A 7,844-nucleotide genomic window follows, 5' to 3' on the forward strand; every position below is an offset into this window, starting at 1 on the left:
CATCATAAATTTTAAATATAATTTATATGTTTGCAATATGAATTTAGTCTGTGTATGTTTTGTTTTCTTAATTATGATAATTTAAAATATTTTTGTTTATTTTGATTTATATATGAATTTAGTCTCTGTAAGTTCATGTTTTCTCAATTTTAGTTCTTTAAATTTTTATCCTTATAAATATGCATTTTTCAAATTTTAGTTCTTTAAATATATATTATAATTTTCTTTCACTTTAGTTCATGTAACTTCGTACTAACAACTAAAAATTAGAAAGAAAAAATATAAGCTTATATTGACTAAACTTTGAAAAAAAAATATTATAAAGATTGAAATTGAGAAAGGATAATCCTATAAGGATTAAAAATAATTTTAAAAAATTGGAAGGATCAACATTAAAAAACTCTAAATTAATATTTAGCTTATATTTCATATATAATATTTGAAAAATTAAAGTAAGCATAAATTATATATATATTAGTCAATTTTATCAAGATATTTGTTAATTATCATATTATATATAAAGGAAGTTCTTTTTTCTAAACAGGTATCACGATTTTTTCAAAAATGTTTTTGCTCAACATGTTTTTTTTTACTATCTTTTTTAATAAATTTAATTTAATTTGCCTTCTCTCCATAACTCTCTCTCTATATATATATATATGTGTGTGTGTGTTTTTTTTTATAAGTTTTTTTTCAAATACAAGTATTTTATTATTTTTAAAACTAAAACAACAACTTATTACTATGTATAATTTTTTTCTTATATTTATCTTTTTTAATATTATTTTAGAATTTAAAATAATATCATATTAAAATTGTAATAATATATCATTTTGTATATTTTTATCAGTATTATTTCTATTTAGTTTATTGTTATTTTTAATTATAGTTTAAATTAAATTTATTTATAAAGATAAAAGTTATTTAAATTTATCAAATAAAAAGTTTAAAATATTTATATTTAATAATATAATATGTTTAAAAAATTATATTAACTAATATTTTTTATACTTATATAAAATAAATAAAAAAAGAGTTGTTAGCGCCTTATCTTTTTAGTTTCCCTCCTAAATCCTAAGAGTGAAATTGCTTCTTCAAAGGTGAAAGGTGAAAGGTGAACTTGAAAGAGGTGAAAGGTGCGGTGCTCCCACTCCCACTCCCTCTCTTCCTCCGCGTAGAAATCGCCAAGACGCACGGTGCTTGAACTCATCAGCGTGGGCCTTCCACTGTAACCGCCACCTCAAATCCTCAAATCCTCAAATCCTGCACCACCACGCTCAAAATGGTAACCGCTTCCTCACTGTAATCGCTTTTCGCCCCAAACCCAAACGCGTGAACCAGAATCTCGATATGCGCGAACCGGGTTGAGTAAATCCCTACTTCTCCACTCTTCTTCAAACCCAAACCGCCCCCAAGGTCCCTGTATCTATTTGAAGGTGTAAAGCTTTCGGAGGTAAATTCATTTGTTTCTTGAGTTCTCGGTATTCAATTTGCCTTTTGTTACCATATGAGACATTTTTTTACAATCTTGGTAACTCAACTCAATCACCGTATCTATTATTTGAAGAAAAGAGAAATTAGAGAGAAGGAGGAATTAGAGCAGCATTTGAGAGAAAGAGATGCACCAGGGACACGGAAGGTACTTTTCAATGTTCAAATGATTTGGTCATATAGAAATTAGTGTGTAAAGGTTGTGTTACTTTGGATCCTGATTTTTGTTTGCTTTATCTATATCATCTTTTCTTACAAGATCCAGGTACTGGTAGAGGACTCTCAACCAATCATCATTACCTGTATGTATTACCAATTCGGAATTAAATTCTATTGGGATTGGCCTTTCAATTTATTGTTTAGTTTTTGTTTATTTGAAGGAGTTCAGTGATTGATTCTGGATTTGATTATAGACTTCAATATGGACAGCTTATTGATGAGTTTAATTCAGTTTTATTCTGTTGTTCAAGTGTTTTAATGTTATATTTGATTACCTGCTGCATTAGATTTTGGTGGCTTAAAACAAGTGTAGAACTATATGACATGTGTATTTGCATTAATTCTTCAGTTTTGTTAGTCTCCAGGTTCTGAAACTGCAGTGTGGGTTTAAGTATATTTTAGCAATTAGTTTGTGAATGTGCTATGTGAATATAATTCATTTTTTGCCATTTCAATTTTGTGCCTTATGTTTTTGTTGTTTCTTGGATACAACCTTATGGTTTGCTTGTTCTATTGTATGCTTGCAGTTTAGCTTTCAAAAGATAAATTTATTTATCTTCTTTATAATTTCTGTCAATAAACTGTTCATTCTACAGGGTTTTTCTGGTTTTCCTGTAACATGCTTGTGAAGAAAATTCATCTTCACAAGTTTACACCTTTAGGCTCAAGACTATAACTTATCTTAGTTGTAATTAGATTGGAAGAAACAAAAGGGTTGTTGTTGTTTAGGATAACAACACCACAGAGTCCTCCTAGGCCAACCAAAACGCTCCTCCTATGTCCTACAATATGTTGGAGTTGTTCTCCTTCGGATGTGTTTAGGTTTGGTGTTGGATTGTTTTAGTTTCCACTACCAGATGTTACTCTAGGAATGTTATAACGTTTTGGTTTTCCATTTTTAGCTGATTGGAATTGTGAAATTGGAGGAAAGGAAGAAAGGGCATTGGTGGAGTTGGAAGAGAGATTAATATTGGCTAAGGACACGAAAGATAGATGAGAGATAGAAGCCATTTTCTATCATGAAAATTTAGACCTTTGCATGTCCTTTTTATAAGGAACTCGTGAAGAACTTTCTCTTGAATTTGTGTGGTGCTGATAGTCTCCTAAAACTTAATAATTTCTAACACACGAGAAGAAATTAACAATAAGAGAAGAAACTTAGTTGTAATTAACTTTAGTTGTATTATTGCAGGAAAAATATCATTTTGCATCAGAATATGATCGTGTGATGGCGAGGGAAGTTTGGGAAAAAACATGCATGGATAGGTATTCTGATCAATTGTGTAAAGACAGGGATAAAGCAATAAAAGTAGAAAACTCAAGAAATTATGAGGATTTAAGGGCTCACAAGCCTAGAGGGATGAAAGCTGAAATATGGAATGAGTTGATCGACATTTGGAAGACACCATAATGGCAAAAGAAATCTGTTGCTGGAAGACAAAACAGGGCTGCCCAGCCTGAAGCAATGGTGCACACAAGAGGGTCAAGAAGCTTCGGGCAACACAAAAAAGCTATGGTAATCAAATCATATTGAATTTTTTCAATAATTAATGAGTGATGTTTGCTTTATTCCTATTCTAATATTTGGAATTTGTTACAATTAAAATTGTGTTATTAATGATGTCTTAAAAATCTTTACCCATGGATTTTTTTTAAGTGCAGTTTTTTTTAATTCTTTAACAAGTTGTGAAAGTTGAAGGTTTTGAAAATTAATGAGTTTCTTTGGTAAATTTCATTACTTACAATTTGTACTGTAATCTTTTTACAGGAGGCCCAAGAGAATCGTCTTGTTTCTTATCGTGAAGCGTATAACAAACTTCACAAAAAAAATGATGGTGAATTTGTCTCAACTAGGGAAAAGAAATTTATTGTATGTTATTTTATATTTTAAGATTGATTATGTACTTTTTTAACCTCTTACTATTTCACTTATTTTTTTTTGTTTATTATTTGTAGGAAACATATGAAGAATCAATGACACAAAAATATGGAGAAGACACTTCATCTCATCCTGTAATTGATTCTGATCTTTGGTTAAAAGATGCAGGTGAAAACAAGAAGAAAAGAGTGCATGGCATGGGACATAGCTTGGATCTTGGAACTAGTAGCTCTACCCAAGCTTCATCTCCAGAAGTTGCAGGTGCCTCTACAAATCTTACACCTATGACAGAAGAACAGGTCACTGCAGTTATAAATAATGTATTGGCCTCTTTTTTGCAAACACAATTACCAGAGATGATGAGGCAAATAATTCAAGCAGTTCAACCATCAACAACACCATCAACCAACCAACATAGGGAGGATCAAGGACGAGATGATGATTTTACTAGCTTAGGTTGATTACTATTTAGGATGACTCGTTATTTGGGTTTTCTTTTTGTAAGACATTAATTAGTTTAGGTTTCTTTAAGATAGTATGCACAATTTAGATTTTGTAAGACATTTAACAATTTGGTTTTGTAAGAGATATTGTTACATGCAACTTTTATTTTAAATCATGTCGAATTGAAAAAAAATTATGTAGTTGATTTAGATTTATTTAAAATATCAAATTAGGTAGAATATTTACAGGGATTCATGAGAGAATAATGTATATATAGATAAATTAGGAAGTTTCGCGAGATATTACCGAGGTATTCGCGAGGAAACTCAAGATATGTTGTGAAGGTTTCGCGAGGGATTAGCGTGGTATTCGCGAGGGAACTCAATTCATATGCTTTGATGGATTTGCGTGGGATTAGCGAAGGACATATTTGCGAGGGTTTAGCGAGAGATTTGCGAAGGACATATTTGCGAAGGTTTAACGAGGAATTTGCGAAGGATATATTTGCGAGAGTTTAGCGAGGGATTTGCGAAGGACATATTTGTGAGGGATTTGCGAAGGACATATTTGCGAGGGTTTAGCGAGGGATTTGCGAGGGACCTCAATTGATATATTGCGACGGAGTAGAGCTGTCAAAACGGGCCAGCCCACTTTGGCCCACCTTAAAAACGGGCCAACCCAACCCGGCCCACTTTTAATTTTGTCAAAATTTTTATGGCCCGGCCCGGCCCACCACGGGTTGGTGGGTCAAACGGGCCAGCCCACCAACCCACCAAAAAATTTAAAAAAAAAATACAAACAAAATTTAGTAATATATTTTCTATACCATAAAATTAACACGGATGAGCATGCATGAACTTTTCCTTCTCACTAGAAAAGTCAAACAAATGAGAGTAACACCTCATTTTCAATGTAAACAAAATAATAAAAAAGTATAAAAATTCTGGACAGATTTAATAATAATGTTGTTGATTCAGATAAGGTAAATCATAGTATTTTATAGCAAATATTCTTCCTTTTCACCGAAAATATCGAGATCAAATGTCTACGTATGCAGTGGTAAGTGGTAACTCTTATATTTCTTTATCTGCAGTTCCGCATATTTCGTATAAAGGGTAAGCAACTAAATAGGAAAAAGTGGGCTGGTGGGCTGCCCGGCCCACCACGGGTTTAGCCCAAGTGGGCCGGGTTTAAATTTACCCACTTACTGTAAAACTGCTATTTTTTTTGACCCGGCCCGGCCCGTTTTCAAGGTGGGCCGGGTTGGCCCACGGGCCACGGCCCATTTTGACAGCTCTACGACGGAGTAGCGACGAATATCTTGCGAAGGTTTTGCGACGTTTTAGCGAGGAAATATTAAATACAATTAGCGAGGGAATTTAGGTTCTACATTTGCGAGGCAGTAACGAAGAATTAGCGGCACAAATTTGCGACAGACTAGCGAAGCTGGTTGCGAGGGAAAAGAGAAGGAATGTAGCGAGGGAATTGTGAGGGATATGCATCCGTCGCTAATTAGCGACTTGAATTTAGCGAGGGAATGATCCCTCGCTACTCCCTCGCCATTATGTTTAGCGAGGGATTTGCGAGGGATTTGCGAGAGATCTTTCCCTCTGTAATTCGTAATTTTCTTGTAGTGTTTTGGCCGCAAGCTAAATTCATATTGATGTTCACTTGATTGTTTTTGTAGGAATCATGGTGTCAAGCGGAGCTGATGAGTTCAATATTCGCAACTTGCTGGCTAGCCGAGTCCAACAAGCCAAGGCATCCGGGGTGGTGGGCAGCTCGGCCCTTGCCCAAACTCCTCGCCCCGTTCAAGATAACCGAAGTCCCCCTTCGCCGAACCGCAAGCACCGAAGGGGGAAGAAGGGAAAGGAAGTTGACCAAGACGGTCAAAAGTGAAAGAGTAAGGATGAAAGGCCGGAGAAGGTGAAGAAGTTGAAACAAACTGTCGAGCCGTCGCCGTCAAGGACCGTGATTGTGGTGCCCCCCGTTCTGATGTCTCGGGCTTTCCTAAGTGAGGAGGTTTCTACCGATACACTGGTTCGGTCTGATGCAGTGTCGGAGCATGGACGTGAATTCTTAGACCGGTTGGATACCGTGTCTAAATGGAAATATTTTTGCGAAGTGCAAGCACGTTTGTTGGCACTTGCTCATCACCTCACGATGGAGCCGATCGGCGAGCTGATGAATTTGAAGCAAAGGGTGGAAGAGGCCGACAAGGCTACTGCTGAGGCCTTTTCAATGACAGAGGCCGTGTCGGCCAAGAATCGCGAACTCTCGGCCGAATTAGATGTATTGAGGTGCGAGAACGACACTTTTCGACTGGACCTTCAAAAAGCATCGAACGAGGAACAACAACGGGCGGAGGAGGCAAAGGCCGAGCTTGAGCGGCTTAAGGAACAAGCTAAAGACCGCATTATGGCGCAACATGAGGTCGGGTTTCGTCATGCTCTTCGGCAAGCAAGGTACTTCGGCCGCTTCCGCGAGGATTTTGAGTTTGACATGACCAAAGACTTCTATCAGGGGTCTTTCATATCTTTCGGGGATATGCTCGAAGGGGCAGTCCCCGATGCTGATGAGCCGAACGACGCCCCCAAGGAGGAAGATACTCGGGCTGTTTCCGATGATGAGGCCGAGGGTGATCAAGAGCCACACCCCGAGCAGGAGGATGATACCGAAATACATGAGGATCGTGCCGAGAACCTTCAAGAGTAAGTTAGACTTGCATAGGTGTTTTGTTAACCTTGATGTACTTTTTTTTTAATGTAATGGGGCCGATAGAGCCTTTTCCTTTCGTAATGAAATACAACTTTTGTCAATCGGCTGTGTTTACTAACAAATAACTTGCTTATTTCTATTGAACAATGCAATTCCTGGCTGAATGGGTTGTTCGGCAAGGAGTCCTTGCTGTGTGAAAACCGAGTGGGTTCACTCAGAAATGCTTACTTTTTTGAGAAAACCGAGTGGGTTCACTCGGAAATGCTTCCTTTTTTGAGAAAACCGAGTGGGTTCACTCGGAAATACTTTTCTTTTTTGAGAAAACCAAGTGGGCTCACTCGGAAATGCTTCCTTTTTTGAGAAAACCGAGTGGGTTCACTCGGAAATGCTTCCTTTTTGAGAAAATCGAGTGGGTTCACTCAGAAATGCTTCCTTCTTTGAGAAAACTGAGTGGGTTCACTCGAAAATACTTTCCTTTTTTGAGAAAACCGAGTGGGTTCACTCGGAAATGCTTCCTTTTTTGAGAAAATCGAGTGGGTTCACTCGAAAATGCTTCCTTTTTTGAAAAAATCGAGTGGATTCACTCGGAAATACTTCCTTTTTTGAGAAAACCGAGTGAGTTCACTCGGAAATGCTTCCTTTTATGAGAAAACTGAGTGGGTTCACTCGGAAATGCTTCCTTTTTTGAGAAAACTGAGTGGGTTTACTCGGAAATGCTTCCTTTTTTGAGAAAACCAAGTGGGTTCACTCAAAAAGACTTCCTTTTTTGAGAAAACCGAGTGGACTCACTCGGGAGGGAAGCTTCTTTGCACGAATTCCGAAGGCACATCCCTGGCCGAGTGGACTCACTCGGAAGGGAAGCCTTTTTGTAAGAATTTCCTTGGGCACATCCTTGGCCGAGTGGACTTACTCGGGCGGGAAGCCTCTTTGTACAAATTCCGAAGGCACATCCTTGGCCCAGTGGACTGACTCGGGAGGGAAGCCTTTTTGTAAGAATTTCCTTGGGCACATCCTTGGCTGAGTGGACTTACTCGGGCGGGAAGCCGCTTTGTATGAATTTCGAGGGCACATCCTTGGCCGAGTGGAGTCACTC

The 7,844-nt window shown here is 37.3% G+C and overlaps 1 long non-coding RNA gene across 1 annotated transcript; it reads left to right on the forward strand.

The window, feature by feature from the left end:
* Positions 1 to 1,244: 1,244 nt before the first annotated feature.
* LOC145950876 (uncharacterized) lies at positions 1,245 to 4,281 on the forward strand. The gene is made up of 4 exons (XR_014428711.1): positions 1,245 to 1,453; positions 1,568 to 1,639; positions 2,903 to 3,226; positions 3,667 to 4,281. It is a non-coding gene; the product is annotated as an uncharacterized LOC145950876 (long non-coding RNA).
* Positions 4,282 to 7,844: the final 3,563 nt, after the last annotated feature.

This window comes from Cajanus cajan, chromosome 8 (assembly GCF_000230855.2).
Source record: "Cajanus cajan strain Asha chromosome 8, NIPB_CcT2T_4, whole genome shotgun sequence".
Classification (NCBI taxonomy): Eukaryota; Viridiplantae; Streptophyta; class Magnoliopsida; order Fabales; family Fabaceae; genus Cajanus; species Cajanus cajan.